We start from the raw sequence: 20,646 nt of genomic DNA, 5'->3' as shown, positions 1-20,646 counted from the left end.
ATGAATGCAAAATCGCTAAAAACAGACGAAGCAAATGCAAAAGAGTATTCGCATTAAACAGTACCACATAAGCAGCAAATCGATAATAAATAACCATAAAACCCCAAAGTTCTCAGAGAGAATTCTCTTGAGAGGATTTGCTCAACTACTTTCTTGAACTCAACTCATTTCATCATTATTCATTACAGAATGACTTTTCAATTCTGCCACTTGGCTTTTCGTAGTTTCTATAACAGATTAAAGAAGCTTCTAGAATAAGCGTTGGAACTCGAGTCGTAATAGAGATATCTCCAAGATTCTCGCATATTCTTGAACATTTCTTATACTGTCACCATATTCTTCGCCAAGTCGCCAAATGGTAGCCAAGATTGAGTTTATTTTTAAAGTGGGTTGCTATGATTCGAGATTCTGTTTCACCAATTAAGCTATGTATGAGGACTCGGTACACATCAAATCTTTCCAGGATCAAATGCTCTTTCTATATTGGAAGTATCTAGAAGATATTAAGATATCTCTTTCCTCGTCTGAACAAAAAAATTACGCAGTTTGTCTTAAAATAACATTCAAGTACCCTAAAAAAAGATCTATTAATCTAATCGAACTAAACGTAATTTTGAGATTATATTTAATTTCAATAATTGGAAATTCAATAAAAGGATATGTTATATTATAATACTTTTTACAAAAGTAATTTTTACTTTAAGAATATTATACATGGAAAGATGTTAATCCTTTCCTGGTGTTAACCAACACCAGGTTTATCAATTAAATATAAAGAAAAGCCACCGATATTTCCTCTTAATACCAATAGTGATATTCTGTGAAAGGAAAGCCTATTTTTCAAATTAACGTTGTTACTTTTTATAGATTTAAGATGATTAGACTTCTACTTAATTTTTATATCCTTACGGCTAGAACTGTTTCTGTAGGCTTAAGACGCCAGGTCCTTCGCAATGTTTTTCTACATACCGTTTGCTTTATTTCTTAATGATTACAATAATAAAAATGACAGGAAAATTACCAGTTGTGAATGATTAACTATAAATACGAAAAAAAAATAATAATAAATCAACTTTCAAGACGACGCTGTCAACAATCCAATTTCTTTCTATGCTGAAATTTATCATTTTAGATAACGTATATTAAAAGTGCATGAAATGATAATTCCAGTGAATGACAAATGTTCCAAAACATATCCGAAGAGATTCCATTTCCTTTCAGTTCTTCTATGCTTATCATCGAAGCAGCTACATAAGATCTCTTTTTAATAACCCAGCTAATCGCATCCGAGTTAAGCAAATTAATAATGAATATCCTTCAGAAAAGTCTTTTATGTGAACTTTCGCGAACGTGAGCGCACAGTGGCATTATTGAAAACCGATCGTTGATTAATGGCGCCTTCTCAACTTCTCATGCGGGCAGGACATTAATCACTCGCGAGCCAATGATAATCAGCAGAAGATAACTCGTTCAAAAACGGAGATGTCGAAGTTCAAACCTTTTCCCTTAAAAATTATTATTGAACAAAAAAAAATTTAAAAAAATGGCATTAATAAAATCAATTGAAAAAAAAAATTGAATTCAGTAAGAGGTGGGCAACGAAAACACAGAGCATAATTAGCTTAGATTAAGACGAAGTAGTTGAAAGAAGAATTATTTTACAAATGACCATCGTGCGTGTTGAAACATCCATTATCTTTCGGCCAGCGCGGAGTGGTAATGGTTTAAATTACAATGTGTCATTTAATGTTTCCATATCAACTTCGTCCGGGAGTGATCAGGATCGAATTAGTGCAAGGTCATCTAGCAGATCACCGCATTGTTGCCACGAAGTCACATTATCACCGATCGAGACTGGTATAAGCGAGAGTTTAGTGTTTTTACCTCGTTCTGGTGATTAGGGTGGCTGGAAAGTCTCTCAGTGAGTTCATCAATATGCAACTCCATTCTTGAATGATATCATAGCACACCCACAAAGATGAAGAATAGGAAATTCTGGTAGATGAGCTTGTCTCTGAAACGAAACGATAAGCGTGAAATTATAATTAATGGTAGACGGAAGCCGTCAAAAGTGGAATGGGAATATAAAGTATGCTTTCTGCCTTTAGGTGTGTGTGTGTTTTAACCTACCTGGAATTTTAGTTATGGCATAGGATTTTATTTTGATTGAATAAGAAAAGCAATTATATGTCTTTAGTTATTTATAAGGAAAGTAAAATAAATATATATTAGTAAAAAAAGTATACTATCGCAATCTGAAAAATGTTTAAACTGAAGGAAAAAATTTGATATCCAGTTGTAATCATTGGTTCTGAAATAATTTCGTATGTCAAAAATCACACTCAGGAAGACATGAAATTTTGATATAATAGTTGGTACCGCTGAGAACATATGACCTTTGCTGGCAGAATGCAACAGTTTGAAATAAGATATAGAAAGCTTTTACAAATATTTTGCAATTATAAAATGTTTTGCCAAATTTGGCGTACGATAAATATTCATAACAGTGAAGTTTAAAAGCGCTATTAAAATACTTGCCAAAAATTACAATCCTCAAAACGAATAAAAATTTCGATTTAACAGTTATTATAACTAACGACATACAACAATTTCAGACAACATATAACAATTTATTAGCTAACTTTTACAAGTATTTTGTACCAATAATATATTTTGGTAAATTATACTTCAGACAAACACACCAGTAAGAAAAATAAATGCATGTAAAAAAAATCGCGCTTAGCAAAACATAAGAAATTCTGAGGCAGCAAAAAACACAAACGACACATAGCTTTGTTTGCCAACATTTAACGGATTAAAGTCAGCTGTATCTAACCTTTACCAATATTCTGCATCAATAAAATGTATTGCATTCTTTTATATTTTACTCTTAAACTGAACAGTCATTTTTAAAAGTACTTTTATATTAATTGTTCATATTTCTTTGATTTCTGCAATATGTTAAATTAACGAAAAACTTCTCCTAAGTGGAAACTGAAAATCCTTCACGATTTCCAATAAATTTAGAAATTAAATCGCATTGATTATTAAGAATATCTCTTCTTATGTCTTTTTGTTTATAAAAGGTTTGAAGTCGATTATTTTTATGATTTCAGATTCTTTATTTGGAATTTATAATTTAAATTTTATTCCAAAATTATAAATTTTAATATTTTTATTCCTTAACAAAAATAGATAATAAAGAAGCATGAAAGTAAACTAAAGATGCATGTGTTTCGTATTGATAAAACACGCATCTTGTAACTAAATCCATCAACTAAACAAATACAGAACTTTGTTGTAAAATATACTTAAAAATGGTTTTAAAAATTTATTAAAGTTAGAGAAAAAATGAATGGAAATAAAACTGACTTCAATAAAAAGCTTTAATATTTTGATTGGTTATTTCAGTAAAAATCCGATTTGAAATTTTGAATAAAAAGCATTTTCTACCGAGGAAATAACTAAGTTCCAAATTTGGTAATTCAAGATCTAGTTATCTGTCCTTGATAGTGTTTTGAACGATTTTTTTTTTTTTTCATCACGCATTCACAACATTGCAGATTGCAGATAATATTCAGCTTTTAAGCATTATCAATTAAAAATTATATTATAGGGACTGTTACAAAGAGGTTTAAGTTATAAAAACATTTTATTTTCTTAAAATTAATGGAGATATTTTATGTAAATTTCTCATTAACATATTATCTACATTACTGGAGCTTATTACTGGATAGTAATGTGATATTGTATAATTTGTTGTATATTTTATTTAAATTTCTCATTAGCTTATTATCTACATTACTGGAGCTTATTACTGAATAGTAATGTGATATTGTAATAAATATATTACAATTTTGGCGGTTTTCATTCTCATAAGAATGAATATATTAATTTGACTTACTTTCATAACATTCAGTAGGGAATAGATGTTCTTCAATATTGGTGTTCATGGTTTGACCAACTGCTATACATTGCCATTCATATTCATTGATGTTGCCATTTAAAGTTTCTGGGAAGAAAAAAAAAGCATTGGCTGTGTAATTTAAAATTTTGATCAGACTAAATCAATCTTTTTATCTACAAACGATTTCGCTTATCTTAAAAATCATGCGTACCTATTAATTATATTTTAAAGAAAGTAATCTTAATCTTAATCAATGTTGTTTAATTTGTGTCATTTGTGAAGTTTCCGAAGTATTTTTTCATTCTAATTGATATGCATTAACTCGTCATTAAAGTTGGTTCATTTTAAAATGCCCTTAAAAAAAAATCTTTATTTACAATAAGAATTTATATCATAGAAAAATTTATGCCAACCAACTTTTAATTTAGATAATGAAGCTTTATTAGATCTTTTTCACGATTACATCAGTCCATCTAAATTATTGGTTGAAAAAAATTTCATTTAAATAATTTGTATAATTATATCAATAGCTTTCTCAGCAAAATGTTTTTTAAAACTTCAAATTCGAATGGATATATTACTCATGCTTCTGGCGTCCTGGCATAGGGGTAGCGCGTGTTCCCCGTGATCTGGACGTCCCGGGCTCGAGTCCCGGTTCGGGCATGGTTGTTCTTCTGTGTTCTATCTGTGAGGTGTGTGGATGTGCCCCCTATAAAAAGGGGTTGTGCAAGTGAATGTGACGCATGAAGCAGCTAAGTCGTTCTCTTGGCCCTAGTTGCCGTTCCTGAAAAAACAAGAGACGCTCACTCGACTTAAACAGATAACTGTCAGCGGGCTTGTAAAGTGCCATAAGTCACAACAGCAGCATTCATATTATTTTAGAAGCCTTAAACCGTATGTTCATTGTGCTAAAATCTAAATTTTTTGTCTATATATTTATACATCTAAATGTATCACTGTAAAAAGCAGCTGTATTTAAAAATCTGCATATTTCAAAATTTTTTTTATCATTACTTGATTCTGAAATAAGTTCGAATACTTGGGACAACAAAATTTCAAATATTTAATTAATCCTGTCTTATATTGAAACCTAATCAATATGGGAAAAATCTGAGTCTTCATAAATTGAATATCAAAAATAAAAAATAAATAAACGAAATAAAGTATAAAAATAGTGTAAAAAATAATTTTTGTGCTGTAATATTTAGCGGAAGTTATCGCGGAAAAACATCAAATTTCTCTTAATTACTAATTAATTAAAATTTCAAAAAATATCGTTCTAAGGTGAACATTTCCATATACCGAAGTATATATTAACAAAATTTGATAGTAATACGTACCCTGTATAGGGTCAACAAACACACTTTTTTATTTATTATTAATAGAAATATTACATGCATCTTATTAATTGCAAATTGCAATTGTTTTAATTTAACATCTAGTATAATATCAAATATGATTTCAAACTTAGATTGAAATTATTTGCTAGCTATTTAGTTATCTGAAAGTAATATCAGAATTTTCCATTGCGATATCAAGCTATTTTTATTTTTAAAAAAATATAATATTTTGCTTCCTGTCTAGCAGCTGTATAGTTATTTTTTCATTTCTATCAATTCAGATGCCTATGCATTCATCTTTCCTTTGATAATTAATCACAGTCCATGTAATACACCACTTTCTTAATCTCACGACCTTTACTCAAAAATCTATAACTTTTATTTATACGACCATCTATTTAACATTCAGATAGCGCAACTGTCTTCATTATCCTGAAGTACCTCACAACTAAGTGAGTCAACTGCAATTTATTTCCCGATTTCATTGCAAAGACATCTCTTCGCCAAGTCGTCAGCTTGAGGCCAAGCCACCTAAAAAATTGCCTGATTGGTGTGAAGGGAGGGAGGCTTCTTTTGTGCTGCTTCGTCTGGTAGGGGGACAGAGGACATGTACAGGAACACTGCATTAAATAGCTGAGTTCGCCCACCCCCGTGCCTCTTTAAGCGAACTGATTGATAAGGGAATGGTTTTAATTTCCGAAGTGAGTGCAGCATGCTATTTATCTTGTTGCGCTCTATCAAAGCAACTACTTCTTTATAAGCAATGTCAACCCCCCCTTCACCTCCCTTTTCCCTCTCATGTATTTTTTTTCCCTCAAAATCTTCGGCAAGAGGGCTAAATCCCGGAGTATTCGACAATGAGTGGAATTTTCAAGCGCGTCTCGTAATCCGGGGACACCTGAGGATCTGCCAGTGTTTTTTACTTTTTCTTTTTTTCCCCCACTCGCGCTTGCTAACCCTCTTCTTTCTTTTTATCATTATTTTTATTTACTTATTCAGGCTCGTCCCCTTTTTCCCCACATGGGATATAAGGGGCAGGGAAAGAGAAAATTGAACGGCGGTTCTCCATCAAATCTGGATTGGAACTCGGTTACCGTAACGAGGATCGAGAAATTAAGGGGTGGTTTAGAAATTGAATAACGTATTGGGGGAAGATTCTTCGTCATATTCCGTTTCATCACGGAGTGACCAGTTCAGTGATAGAATGAAATTATAGCAGAATTCACTATCTTGGGATTTATAAAAGGAATTTGGGAGGTATCCATTTAGATCTCCCCCAAAAACTGTCTTTTTATGTAGCAATTATACTACATTATCACCTATATTTTATATATCTTAACCTAGCCCAAGTCAAGACAACTCTGGCAAACCACCTGTAAAATGATCCGATAATGCTATATCCTTTTTCCAATAAAACTTCAAAATTCTGTCATCTCAACATCATGTTAAGCTCAAATAATCTGATTTGCAATGTTTAATTTTACATAAATCAGATCTCGTAATCGCAACGCTTTTGCGCTAAAGCCAGAAGAGAACAACCGTTCATCATGTAGCCTACATGAGCACTAAGTTTAGGAAAAATAATTTAGAACATTTAACTCCGAATATAAATTACCTTCTTGGAAAAAAGAAATTGACTGAAAATTCTTGAACCTCACCTTTATTTTCATTTTAAAATTGGAAATTCATCATGCGTTTGGTGCAAGATTTGATTCTTGTGGCCTTAAACCCCAACTTCAATAAACCTGCAAAAGAAAAAAAAATATCTGGTTATGAATAGTTAAGACTGGTTTAACATATGAAACCAACTCATACATCAGTCTGTGGTCTAAATATTCTTAAACGAGTTTTACATTGATCGTTCTATGAAAGCTAGGTATATTTATGAGAGATTGATTTTATTCAATATTGTTTTGGGAAATATATGAGACTTCCCATATCAAAATCGTTAGTTTCAAATAAATGATAGTAAATAAAATAAACTGTGATCCAAAAAGCAATTTCAAGTACTAAAAAACCAGAATCATTGTATTATAGAAAAAAGAATTGGAAAGATAGAAAAATTTATATCGCAAGATGATTAAAATTTAAGATAGCTTTGCCTTAAATACTCTAAAGGAATCTAGCTTAGCCTAAAAAATAAAATGTATATTTATTTAATATCGATTTATAGTTTATATCGATAGTAGATGTCGATTTATAGAATATAAAAAGTTTGGTACACCGTTTTATAAAATAAAAACAATCATTTTGTTTGTTATACTAGCACCGTATTTCAAAGCTGTTCGAAGGCTGTTGAAAAATGTCTTTCTTCTAGATGATTGCTGAAAATTGTCTAGCAAAAATAATGAACCTTTATAATTCATTTTTTTAAGGACGTTTTAAACAACCTATTTTAATATGCACAAAATAGACTTTAAATGAAAAAAAAAAAAAAAGAAAAAGAAAAAGAAAAGAAAAGAAAAATGAAGCTGTGGCTGCCATTTCAATACTAATGTGAGTTCATTTACATCATTGCTTAAGTTATTCATCAATTTTTAATTTTATTATAAGCTTTGTAATTATAGGAATTGCTTATAATAAAAAAGTATGAATACTATTCGTACTTCCACTGCTCAATTAACCTTAAAAAAAAGAATTGAGGAAATGTTTCATAATATTGTAATCAATTTTTAAAAGTCAATTCTTCAACTATCTTAATACTTCAATAAAGTATTTTATTTTTAGCTCTCATTTTAATATTTTTAGATGTTACTATCCTTAATCATTTTATTTCTTTTTTCTGATATAATTTCTTTGTTTGAAACAGATAGCATAGTTTTTTAATCAATTTTTCTTCAAACTCACGATACCATAAAGCAGAATGTTCAAATAATTCATAAAAAAGTTTGACAAACTAAATTTTCTGAATTAGTTGAATATATTAAATTGTTATTAATTTATCGAGTTTTAAGCAAAAATGAATAAACAAAAATGTATTTTAAAATACTACATTCAGTTACAATTTCCTGCTATTTGGTCTGCACATTTTATTCAATTTTTTTTCTTTTCCATTTGCTAGTGAAGCAATTGATTTTTTTAAAGGATATAAAAAGTGAATTCATCAGGTAAAAGAGTGATAAAATTGCATTGTTATTCTAAATGTGATGACAGCGATCAAGCTTCATTATTTCCAAGTTGTATAAGTTACAATCAAATATTACAGAATTTAAATTATGACTGTCTTATCTTTCTTTATTTAATAACTAATTTTATGATCACAATGCATTTAATTTTTTTAAATGTTGACAATTTTTTTATTTAAAAAATAATTTAACGAATCCTTAAAAAATTATCTATAATGTATTTTATAAAATAATTATAGATATTCCTCAAGTCGCATATCTTCAGTGCTGATTTTCTTTTACGATATCCTTAACAAAATAAAAACTCTCATTTATTTCGAATCATGTTTAGACTTTTTCCATTTTTTTAGTACAGAAATGGCAACATTTTAAAGACACGACAGTTGTCGAAGAAGTGAAAACAAAGTAATGATTGCAAGAATATTAAATTTCTAATTAATAAAAAAAGTCAAATGAATATGTGATTATTTCCATTTTTTACTCATTTTTCAACCTTATTTTCTAATTCATTTTTATTTGCTCTACCTCTATTAAAAGTGTCACTTCAAGTTGATGTTACTACTTCTTCTTCTTCAATGCTACTACTTCTTCAACCACCCAACCACCACTGAACGTAGCAGTATCGACAGGATTTGTTGTGGCAGATGATGCTACTACTAGGAGCGATCACATCTATAGAAAATGATATAATGTGGGTCTTAATGGCTTTGTGTTGCCGAAAGATCTCCTTTAAATTAGACTGAATTACCGGTTCGGGTCTTATTTTTATCATCTGGCCAAGATTCAAAACCATGAAATTGTTCCATAATAGATTCAAATGAGACATAATCTCTACATCAGTTTGAAAAACTCTTAATCGATTATGGAAAGAATTTGGATATTTTTATGTTACTCATTTGTAATATTATGTCACTTCTAATAATATCCCTTTAATGTCATTTAATTTTGGTCAAATATAACTTTTTTCAAAATACATCAAATGTGTTAGAATTACATTCTTGATTATTTATTTTGATATAATAATACAGATCATTGTTTTCCCAACATTGCTTTGTATCTATAGTTTGAAAAACACTTATTGATCCTAGAAAAAAATCTAAATATAGACTTCATATTACTTGCTTGTTATATAATTTTCTTGTCATTTACTTATGGTAAAATCTAAATTCATCCAAAATATATTAAAATAAAATATATTAGAATCATGTTTGTGACTATTTATCTCATATATAATACAGATTTTTTTTTTTTTGTACTGGTTTGCATTGATTGTTCAGAAAACATACATTGACAGTAGGAAGGATTTAGATATTGACTTCATATTACTTATGTGTGATATCAATTTAATATCTCTTATTGTTACAACTTTTTCCAAGTTGTAGTTGAGATAAAATTAAAATTTCTTAACAAATTTATTAAATACTCAAAATATGTAAGAATCATATTAGAGAATATTTATCTTAATTAAATAATAAAAATCATAATTTTTAATACGCAGTTTTATATTGATATGTCAGAAAACTATGTCAATATAGATATTGACATTGTGATTACTGTGAAATCTAAATTTTATTAAAAAATATGTAAATTAAAATGATGGTGATGTATGATTCTAAAGCTTAAAATTTACAATAATCACATTAGAGGCCAGTTATCGTGGTTAAATAATAAAAATCATAGTTTTTAGCATACTGCTTTATATTGATATATCAGTAAACTTTCATTTACAGAAAGAATGTAAATATTGACTTAGGGAAACCCAACTACATTGCATTCACAAATTTTGTGATAAATACCTAAATTTTATTAAAAACATATCAATTAAAATGATGATGATGTATGATTTTTATACTGAAAAGGCATAAGGGTCATTTTAGAGACTGTTTATTTTGATTTGATAATAAAAAATCCTAGATTTGCTGTATAGCTTTGTATTTGATCTGAAAACACTCATAGACAACAGAAAGAATTTGCGAATGCCGATACTATATAATTTTATGAAAGCTCAGTTTCAGTAAGGAGATGGGAATTATCATATGCTGAAGTGGACCTCGATGCAATTGAGGGATGCGCCCCCATTGGCAGAAAGTGCGAATACCAGTGCCCTATCCCAAAGGGGGCAGCTGAGTCAGGAGATGGCTCCTCTACCAATCAAGGAGAGGCAAGGTAGGATACTCTATCAATCAAGATCCTCTGCAGAAAGAATTTAATTACACACATGAATAAGTCCGCACGAGCAAACAGGGGGGAGCTCTGTCATTTCTTGGATCCCGCGGGACACGAGGAATGCGAGCAGCAACAGATTCTTCTGTTGCGAATTGGAACTCATAATAAACGTCTGGCGGAACATAGGATCTTTTGCTAATCGGGAAAACGCTGGAAAGCAACACTAAAAGATACGGCAGGTTCGATTCTTCTAAGAAAGAAATACTTTGAAAAGCAACCTTATATTTTAGTTAAATTATGTAATTGGTCGTAAATTTGAAGTGCTTTGTAAATGAATAAACCCAAGGCAGGAAGACACATATCCTTGGTGAAACGATAAATAGTTCAATCACTATTATTATATTAACTAAATTTGTTATCCATTTTATCCTGGAAATATTGAGGCTTCATCTTGTGGGATTTGAAATATTATAGGAAGCTAAAAGAAAATTCAAAAATTTAGTAATTCTAATTAAATAAAAAGTTATCCAATATGTGAGCTTAACATAATAATAGCCTGTAATTTATTTCAACTTGAAATAAATATGATTTTTTTATATCGTTGGATTGAATGCTATTTATTGCCTGTAGTTGCTATTAAATGCTATTTATTGCCTATAGTTGCTATTAAATGATATTTATTGCCTATAGTTGCTATTAAATGCTATTTATTACCCACCACTTCTAAAAAATGAAGAAAACTACAAATCCACATTTTAAATTTCAGTCGATCAAATTTATGTGTCAAGAAATATGAGCAGACTACAACATAAAGTTTCCAAGCTCATATTGTAATTCTCAAATACAAGCTCTGGTTTTAAACCACACCCGCTCTGTTCTGTTCCAAAGTGAATACCTGTTGTGACAAATATTTACATGTTTTTTTTCCAATGACTAACAGCTTTGAAAGATGCATATTAGTTTTTTTTTTCATGCCTTTATAGATTAGTTTTATATTTATAAGCTAATAGGTTGCAGACTTCCAAAAGCTAAAATATACAAAGAAATATTCGCAAACAAAACTTTCTTTCCCTCTTTAGAATCTTTCATAGTTCTTTCACACACCCCTTTGCAATAGAAAAAAACAGGAGTTAATTTCACCCATCTGAGATTTTTCTGCACTTCTCTTTTCTGTTTACTGCTTGCGCTATTCAATAAAACAAATTTCGATTTCAAGAAATCTAAAATAATTACTGTTTTGATTCATTATGATATTGATAAAAATCTCTAATATTCAGTTTTACTCAACATCTTCATACTCCATTTATGTCGCCAATATAATATCCCGTATCAAACTTAATGCTATTCGTTTTTAAGGCAGGCTAATAAAGGTTTTACAATCACAGACAATCAATAGGTATTTTGTATAAAGTTTTGAAGTAAAAAAAGAAAGAAAAAAAACATACTTTTTTTTTGTTGTTCAAAATATTTCTTTCCAAATCCACCAATTTTGTTGAAAATGGGATTGTTTTTTTATTGGACGCATTGATGAGGTGGAAAATCAAAATCGCATATATTTTGTAGATACACCGATATTATTCAACAGATATTTAGTATGAAGTTTTGAAACAGAAAACAACAGTCCATTTCTTTCATTCAAAATATTTGTTTCCAAAACCAGCAATTTTGTTGAAAATGAGATTGTTTTTAAGAGCAGCATTAATGAGATGAAAAATCAGAATTACGGACATTTAACAGATATTTTGTATTGAAGTTTAAAAGCAGAAAAACAACAGTTCATTTCTTTTTTGTTCTAAATATTTGTTTCCAAATCGTCAATTTGTTGAAAATGGATTTTTTTTTTCAATTGACAGCGTTGAAGAGATGGTGAATCCATTGGAGTAAATATTTTTTGAAACTGGTGGCAGTGGAGACTTGTTAATTTTAATTTTGTTAAATAGAAATAGATTTTTTTAAATATCATTTATGTATCCATTTTAATTGCGATTGATATGTTCTGTGATTAATTTCACACACACACAAATAGCTTTATAGTGAATGTTGTTTTCATTTCTTCACTATGGAATTACAACTCCACACACACACACACAAATCTTTTTTTTTTTTTTTTTGTTCAATGCTTTATATCAAAACGACTTTTTTTCCCCCCACTTTTAAGAAAAACATTCATCTGTCACTAGAAACGTCAAGCAGAATTCTAAAGGATCCTGATGAGATGAGCGGTCCATATGGAGGATCACTCTGAAGCAGCAGTCTATTTTCATTCTTAAATCAGCTGCGTCCAAGCAGAGGGCATTTAGGGGCTGATTTCTTCAAATAAATGAAGTCGCTGATAAGCCAGGCCACGGATCTAGAACCGCGACAAATGATTTCACAGATCCCGGCAACACTTTCATCAACTTCTGTCCGTCTTTTTCTTCCAGAGATTCCAACTGTCGTTCGTCAACTGATGAACTCCACGTGTTCTCTCAGCATGCCACCCGGAAGTTTTAAATTTTTTCTCTCCGCCCATTCATCATCATATTGCACTTTTTTTCGTTCCGTCTTCTCAAACGCCTCGTCCATCATCGAGTCAAGGTTAGGCCGGATGTGAGGTGCAATTTGTTTCACATCGGCTCAACCATGGAATCGCTGCTACAGAATCAATCAAAGGTTTTAGAACCCCCCACAGTAGTGGTAATTGACGAAGATAGAAATTGGATACAATGTGAGCTTCGGCTTCTGAAAGACAACTGACTGAAAAAATGAGATCAGGGGAAACTGGGAGTTCACTGTTCTGTATGGTAATGAGATATCGCTGACAGTTTTCGTTTAAAAATGATGAATAGTTTCGCATCACATAGCAAAAATTAATGAGTTTTGTCAAATTGATAGGATTAAATGTTTACAAAACAAAATTAATATTGTTAAATTGTGTATGCATTTCAATGGCGTATATTAAAAATCGAGGGTCACATTTTCTCTAAAAAAATAAATGAATCTAACCTGGTTATATTTTACAGTTCACTCAAAATTTCTATGTGACAATGAACAACATTTTATAATAAAAAAAATGTTTCAACGGTTTTCGCTGAATACAATTAATTTCAGTAGTATTACTTAAAAAGATATCGTGATATTGATATATTTCTTGCCAATTCCAGAGTACTTTGATGTAATATTTGTTTTTTTGGTAAAATATCTTCCTTCGTGTATTTTTTTTTAAATTTCAAAATTTTTCACTATTTTTCAGACAACTTGTTGTTTCAGTTTTAATAAATATTACAATACAACAATCGCTGACAGATAATTGCCAGCGGGCTTGTAAAGTGCCATACATCACAACACATAACAACACAAGAATTAGTCAAGACTTTTTTTTTTTTTTTAATCTGTATACTATTCTCTACAATAGTGGAAAATAAAATACACGAACTTTCGATATTGTACAGATATTTTTTAAGTTCAAATATTTCATTTTATATTTTTTTCGAAATTGCTCATTAACCAAAGCAAGCGCATTTTAAAATTTCTGTCAATAACTTTTATTGCAAACAATTACTATATGCTACGTTTTGAAGTAAGTTTAAAATTTCAAATTAAAATTGTAGCACAATTACATTTCGTAATACAGTAGTCTTTTTCATCACATACCATCCTGTAATGTCATAGAAAAAAAGAACACTTTCTGAATTATGTTTGGAAATCACGTTTAATCCTTGATTGATGCATCATAAGTTATAAACTTAAATCATTCGAATCAAAATATGGTTTTAAAAGTTCATCATCTTCTCAATCATGTGAATATTCGAGAAAACTATTTTGTCTGCTTTATATTTCCATGAATAAGTGTTTAATGAAAGAAAAAAGAATGTCAATTTCTTTTTTAAATGCTTAGATAGAATTAAGCTGTCTTAGAACTGAATAAAGAAAATATTCTTCTTGTTGAAAACCGATACAGGAAATGTCAGTTAGTCGAAAAGTAAAAAAACTGCTCTTCCCCCACCAAATGATGGTAATCTGTTCAATAGATCTAAACGGAAGCCTGTTGTTTGGAATATCCATCATACTGAGTTTCGCTCTTGAATGAACTTCAAGTGTCTCTTATCTTATCGAAATGTCAATTAATAAACTATTAATTGAAATAAATAATTTAAATATACATATGTTTGGACTCGTTTTCCTGTGTTGTATTTTTGAATTTTCGAGATATCGCGATTTAAATAATTGAACTAAGAATGTAAGTACCGTTTGGTTGTATAATTTAGGGTAACACAGAAAAACAGCAATGCTGGTAAATGCTAACCTATTAAGTACTGATTAAAGTTCTGCTTTCCTGAAGAATATATTTTTAAAAAGAAGCTGGAACGTGAAGGAATTCATAAAAAGCTCAAAATAGTGCTTAAAATGAATATTTAGAAAACAATAGATGAACTTAAAACTTCAATCAAAATTTTAATAATGATCTACAATACCAAAGACAAAAAAAAAAAAAAAAAAAAAAAATCGATATATATATATATATATATATATATATAAAGGAAAAATTGATATTTAGCCCTATTATCATATACATTTTTCTTTGAATTATTTAAACCATTTGGACATATTTTCATTCAAGTATATTTCAAGTTCCGCCAAATCTTCATATTATAGACAACATTTAGGTTGTTGAACTATTTCAGAAACTGTTTCTGTCCTTCGCATAAGGAGGCAAGTGACTGGACAATAAGGAGGGCATATTGTAACTTACATGCAAATGTCAACTACTAATATATCATAACATTCTTAATATTAAAGAAATTAATGGAATTACATTTTATGATATTTTAAAGAAGCGATTAGTATCTTCAATTTAGTGTTTTAAGGTTCGAAATTTTGAATTAATTCCAAAAATATGTTTTCTCTTTATAAGATCCTAGGTTTACAAATGAAAGATTTACCGTATATTATTTTAATATGATATATTATATGCCATATATATCTTTTTCTAACTATACATTACAAAATGGTATTTTAATGCAACGTTTCTCAACCTGCACTGGACCGAGAGAGATAATTTTTCATCTACATTTAATTAAAAAATAGATACAGGAACAGATTTTTCATTATAAATTTGGAGTTTAAAACAAACTTAGTTCGAAGTAAATTGCCTGGTTCTTATAATAAAACAAAGAAAGAACAGATTTTTGTTATTCATAAAAATCATATTCATAAAAATCAAAATTAATAATTGAAAGTTTCAATTCAGCATAGTTATACGTGTTCAATCTGAACAAGTATCTGTTATCAACTAACAGCTATCATGTCAACTAACGTTATTGAACTTAAAGACACACATATCTGAATCTTTCAAAGCTCTACACCAAATATGCTTATAAAAGTGTGGGATTAGTTATCATTACATCTAGATATCCTTCGTATTTTTGGAGCGGCGCATATTGAATATTTTGTGCTGAATTTTAACTTTCATCTGATATTTTTTTATTTCCAATAAACAAGGTTGTACTTTGTTTTATTTTAATAGATCTTTAGATTTGAGGCATTCATTTATGGATATCCTGTACTGTCCCCTGATCATTGCAAAATATTATTGTTGCTAAAAATATGGAACGAGCAAGATAAATATACTTATTTATCTTTTATTCATCAGAGTCAAGTATCAAAAAATAGATAAATAAAATCTTAAAATAAAAATATTAGCTATAAATAAATAAAACCTCTAAGTAACAAAAAAAATTAGTTCTGTATAGTCTATTGTTTTGGGGCATTTGGGGCAAAAAAATTAGTTCTGTATTGTTTTGGGGCATTCTTGCCCCCAAACAATATTATACATAAGCAAAAAAAAATTTAATTTATTACTTACTTATGGTTTGGTGAAGTTTCAACACATCTGAATGGATATACAAATTAATCACTCGTAAATCATGTCGGATAAATAACCAGTAGGTCATCTGCATGAAAAGGAAAGAAATGACAGATCAGAAAAATTACATAAACACACAAAGCGATTAATATGAGAATATGTACCAAGAACGAAAACACGGAAAGTTAACTACATTTTTTATTTTGTTAGTTAACTACAGTTTAACGATAATTGATTATATGTGGCAAACAAAACACGTGAAAAATTTATATGTCTGATTATATAGATAACTGCTGTACATTAGTCTGTTGTAGGATAGTTATTTTTTTATGTGTATTAAAGTTAATCAATTATTTTTTTATATACATACAGTGGTGATTAAACTGTTGGTGATCAAAAGCAACTAGATATTCATTACAATTAAAAACAATATGGAAAATTTGAGAGCAAAACTATCATATTAAGCCATGTTTTATATATATATATATATATAGTGGTGGCCAAAAGTGTGGACATTTTTTGAAAGTTTCAGGTTTTTCAACTTTGCGTGCTTGTAGAATATATTACTTTTCAATTAAATACAAATGTTTATATATCAAATTGAAGGTAATTTATTGTAGAATTTAATAACAAAAACAGTATTATAATATCTGTATTACAAAAAAAAGTTACGCTCATTTTAGTAGAACAAACAAACACAAATCGTTTTGAATAATGACGTGTTTTGCAATAAAAGCGTACTAACCAATCACAAACACTGTTCTGAGGACCCCATCAAATGTCTGTAACTATAGTTTAGTTATTGTTGTGGAAATATTTTGCGGAATGATGCATACAAGTACAATTAAATAGAGTATTGCTGTTTTTGAATATTTTAAGTCCTTTTTTCTAATTAAACTAATTTTAAACAATGTCACCAACAAGAATAACTGATTGGACATCTACAAAAAGAAGCCGAATTGTCATATTGAGAGAAATTGTCCTCTCTTATGCTGAAATTGCAAGACAAGTTGGTGGTTCAGTGACTTGTTCTGGTGTACGAAAATTCTGTTTACGTTATGAAAAAACGAAATCAGTGGAAAATAAGGCCAAATCAGGCCGAAAAAAGTGCACAAGTGCTACTGCCGATAGAAAAATTAAACGGCTATGCCTTCAAGATAGAAAAATTTCATCAGATGCCATTAGATGTTAAATGAATGCAGCGGGTATTGCAGTAAGTTCAAGAACAATAAGAAGAAGGTTATCAGGATTTAGACTACAAGCTAGAATTCCAAGGAAAAAACCATATTTAAATCAAAAGCAACGCGAAAAACGAGTTAAGTGAAAAGAACACATTAAATGGTCAGAAAATCAATGAAAGCAAGTAATCTGGAGCGATGAGACTAAAATATCGCTCTTTGGTAGTGATGGTAGAAAATATGTGAGACGTAGAGTAGGTGAAGGACTTCATCCTGATTGCATTGAAGCAACTATAAAAACTACAACAAATGCCATGATTTGGGCATGTATTTCTGCAGATAGTGTGGGCCGAATTCAAGTGATTGATGGCATCCTGAATGCCAAAAAATACATCGAAACTGTCCTGGAACCAAAATTGATACTTTCCATCAGGGATTTCTTCCCCAACAAATCACCATTTATTTTTCAGCAGAATTCAGCTCCATGTCACACAGCAAAAGTATGCAAAGCATGGTTTCAAAATAAAGGCATAGATGTATTACCATGGCCAGGAAACAGTCCTAATCTCAATCCAATTGAAAATTTGCGGCAACGTTTGAAAATTCTTGCACGAAAAAAACGTCCCTCCAATAAAAGACAACTTATTGAATCTATAATTGATTCTTGACACCATGTGATTACGAAAGATGAACTCCAAACACTCGTTCACTCGATGAAAAGACGCTGTGAAGCTGTCTTAAAAAATAAGGGTTATCCTACTAAGTATTGATTGTGTAAGTATCACTTTAAAAAAATGCAAATCTAAGATAGATCTTACTAAAATGAGCGTAACTTTTTTTTGTAATACAGATATTGTAATACTGTTTTTGTTATTAAATTCTACAATAAATTACCTTCAATTTGATATATAAACATTTGTATTTAAGTGAAAATTAATATATTCTACAAGCACGCAAAGTTGAAAAACATGAAACTTACAAAAAATGTCCACACTTTTGGCCACCACTGTATGCTCATATTTATCAATGAATGACATGTTAAATTTTATTCAAACATACGAATGTGAACTTTTCAAAAACTTGTCTTTAAAAATTATATAAAAATTCTTCATTTTGCGATGTTTTTACTTCTGATAATTGTTTCTTAATCACATGAAATAAATATCAGTAAATAAGATTTTTACGTGGCAATGTGAGAAAATGCTAAAAGACCTTTTTATTTGTACTACATATATTTGAGGTAGACATGCAAAACTCTTCTGTTTAAAAGAGGTAAAGCAGTATTTTCTTCCTTCAATTTGGAAAAGAATTACAAATAAATATGAGAAGAAAATCATGCAAATCATGCAGCTAATAACCATAATATTACTATTCACTAAAAATTTAATTGTATATAAAAGTAAACGAAGTATAAAGTAAACGAAATTAAGAAAAAAGCGTTAAACAAAGTTTAAACGAGCGTGAAAATAAGCTTAACCATCGTCAAATGGATAATTACTATCGAAATTGATGTTCGTATCTTCCAAAATTATTATTGCACAAAAATGTTCTTTTAACTGCTTTCTTTAGACATCAATTCCGAAGTGGGAAGTTGATTGTTAATTTGTTAAATTACAATTTATTTTAATTTATTTAGTTAAATTCATGTTTTAAATAACAGAGTTAAATTTTAATAAAAACAGTCCACATTAGTATTTAACAGCCTAAGAATAAATTTGGCGACAAGCTTGTCGCTATTGGCGGTTTGTATAACTTACAATACTACACAGATATGATGAATCCACTTTAAAACCATAGAGTACTTTAATGTTTTTAAAGTTCAATCCGATTGAAAAAACTTTTTTAAAAAATTTCCTTTTTGTTATGGTGATCGAGATTCCCAGAGTGGGGTCTGTAAGTCCAGACGATATTCCCGCTTCCTGCATCCCCTGAGTCCTCCCTCGAAGGCCCTATGTCTTTTCTTCCTTTTTTCCTAATTAGTTCTGAAATTCCATTACTGTCTCCCCTTCCGCGCGAGCCTCGTTTTTCATCCTCACAAAACCCTCTCCTCTCGGGTTTTTATCCCCTCCACAGTCCTGCCTTCCCTCCCCCCCACACACAAAAAAAACCCTGCAGTTTTTCCAGCGTCACCCCCCCCCCACCTCCTTAAACTGAAAAATAAAAATTTGTTTTGTGTTAGGGAAGGAACACGTGGGGGAGATAAATAGAAAGAGAAAGAGAGAGGAAAAAAAAAAAGATAATTTTACGAAAAACAGGACAGTTTCTTATAACAAGAAAGAAGAATATGCATATACAGGAAGAAGGAAAAGCATACATTTGTATAGTTCTAAATGTTAAAATTGTAATGTGTTGAGGGTAAAAAAGAATCAAAATCGTATGGTGTAAAGCATTCTCAAATAAAAATGAGAAATGAGAATGAAAGAAATTTATTATCCTAACCACTCTTTAAGTGTAACGCGCTTCTTTTAAAATGTGGAGAAGAAAATGGTTTATAATTCTGAAACAGAAAATTGTTTAAAGGTAAATAGAATATTATATTTCTCATATTTGTGGTGCACCATTTTGAAATCAGGTAAAAGAAGTTTTGGGTTCTACTTAAACAATTATTGTGAGTTGTAGTCGTAACACGAATGCATTAGTTTTATTCATTTTTCTTCATTATTTTCTATATTTTTGTCTATCAGTAGACAAAAATAACGAGAAAAAAAAAAGATTTTTTTTTTTTTTTTTTTTTTTTTTTTTTTTTTTTTTTTTACCGGACAAAACGGTAATTTAAAACAGGAAAAATTCCAGGCCCAAATCTAACAAGAATTTAAATAGCCAGAGTTGGGGAAAATTCAAGGCTCTAGCAACATTTTATTTACATATAGACCTTCCTTCATTTATTTATTTATTTTACTTTAATAGAAGGTTTTAACACAATTTTCAGTTTTATAATATTTCGCTTTTTTTCGTTGCCAATTATATTAAATCGCAATACATACAGTGCGATTCAAATTAAAGTATCCCTGTTTGGGACGCCTTGGCGAGAGCACCGTCGACATAACGCCTTCATATTTGAAGGATACACATTTCAGTCCATAGG

The 20,646-nt window shown here is 29.8% G+C and overlaps 1 protein-coding gene across 5 annotated transcripts in view; it reads right to left on the bottom strand.

Annotated features, from left to right (window-relative positions):
* LOC129980850 (homeotic protein antennapedia-like) overlaps positions 1–20,646 on the bottom strand; it is a 788,317-nt gene that overhangs the window by 135,240 nt on the left and 632,431 nt on the right. For all 5 annotated transcript variants that reach the window (XR_008785259.1, XR_008785261.1, XR_008785260.1 and 2 more), the window contains 4 exons: positions 16,384–16,471; positions 6,906–6,992; positions 3,905–4,012; positions 1,885–2,014 (listed from right to left, as the gene is read on the bottom strand). The gene's annotated coding sequence lies outside the window, so the exon portion shown is untranslated. The remainder of the gene's footprint in view (positions 1–1,884; positions 2,015–3,904; positions 4,013–6,905; positions 6,993–16,383; positions 16,472–20,646) is intronic.

Source organism: Argiope bruennichi, chromosome 8, assembly GCF_947563725.1.
Source record: "Argiope bruennichi chromosome 8, qqArgBrue1.1, whole genome shotgun sequence".
Taxonomy (NCBI): Eukaryota; Metazoa; Arthropoda; class Arachnida; order Araneae; family Araneidae; genus Argiope; species Argiope bruennichi.
The sequence above is the reverse complement of the archived record's forward strand: the minus strand, read 5'-3'. Positions and strand labels throughout refer to the sequence as shown.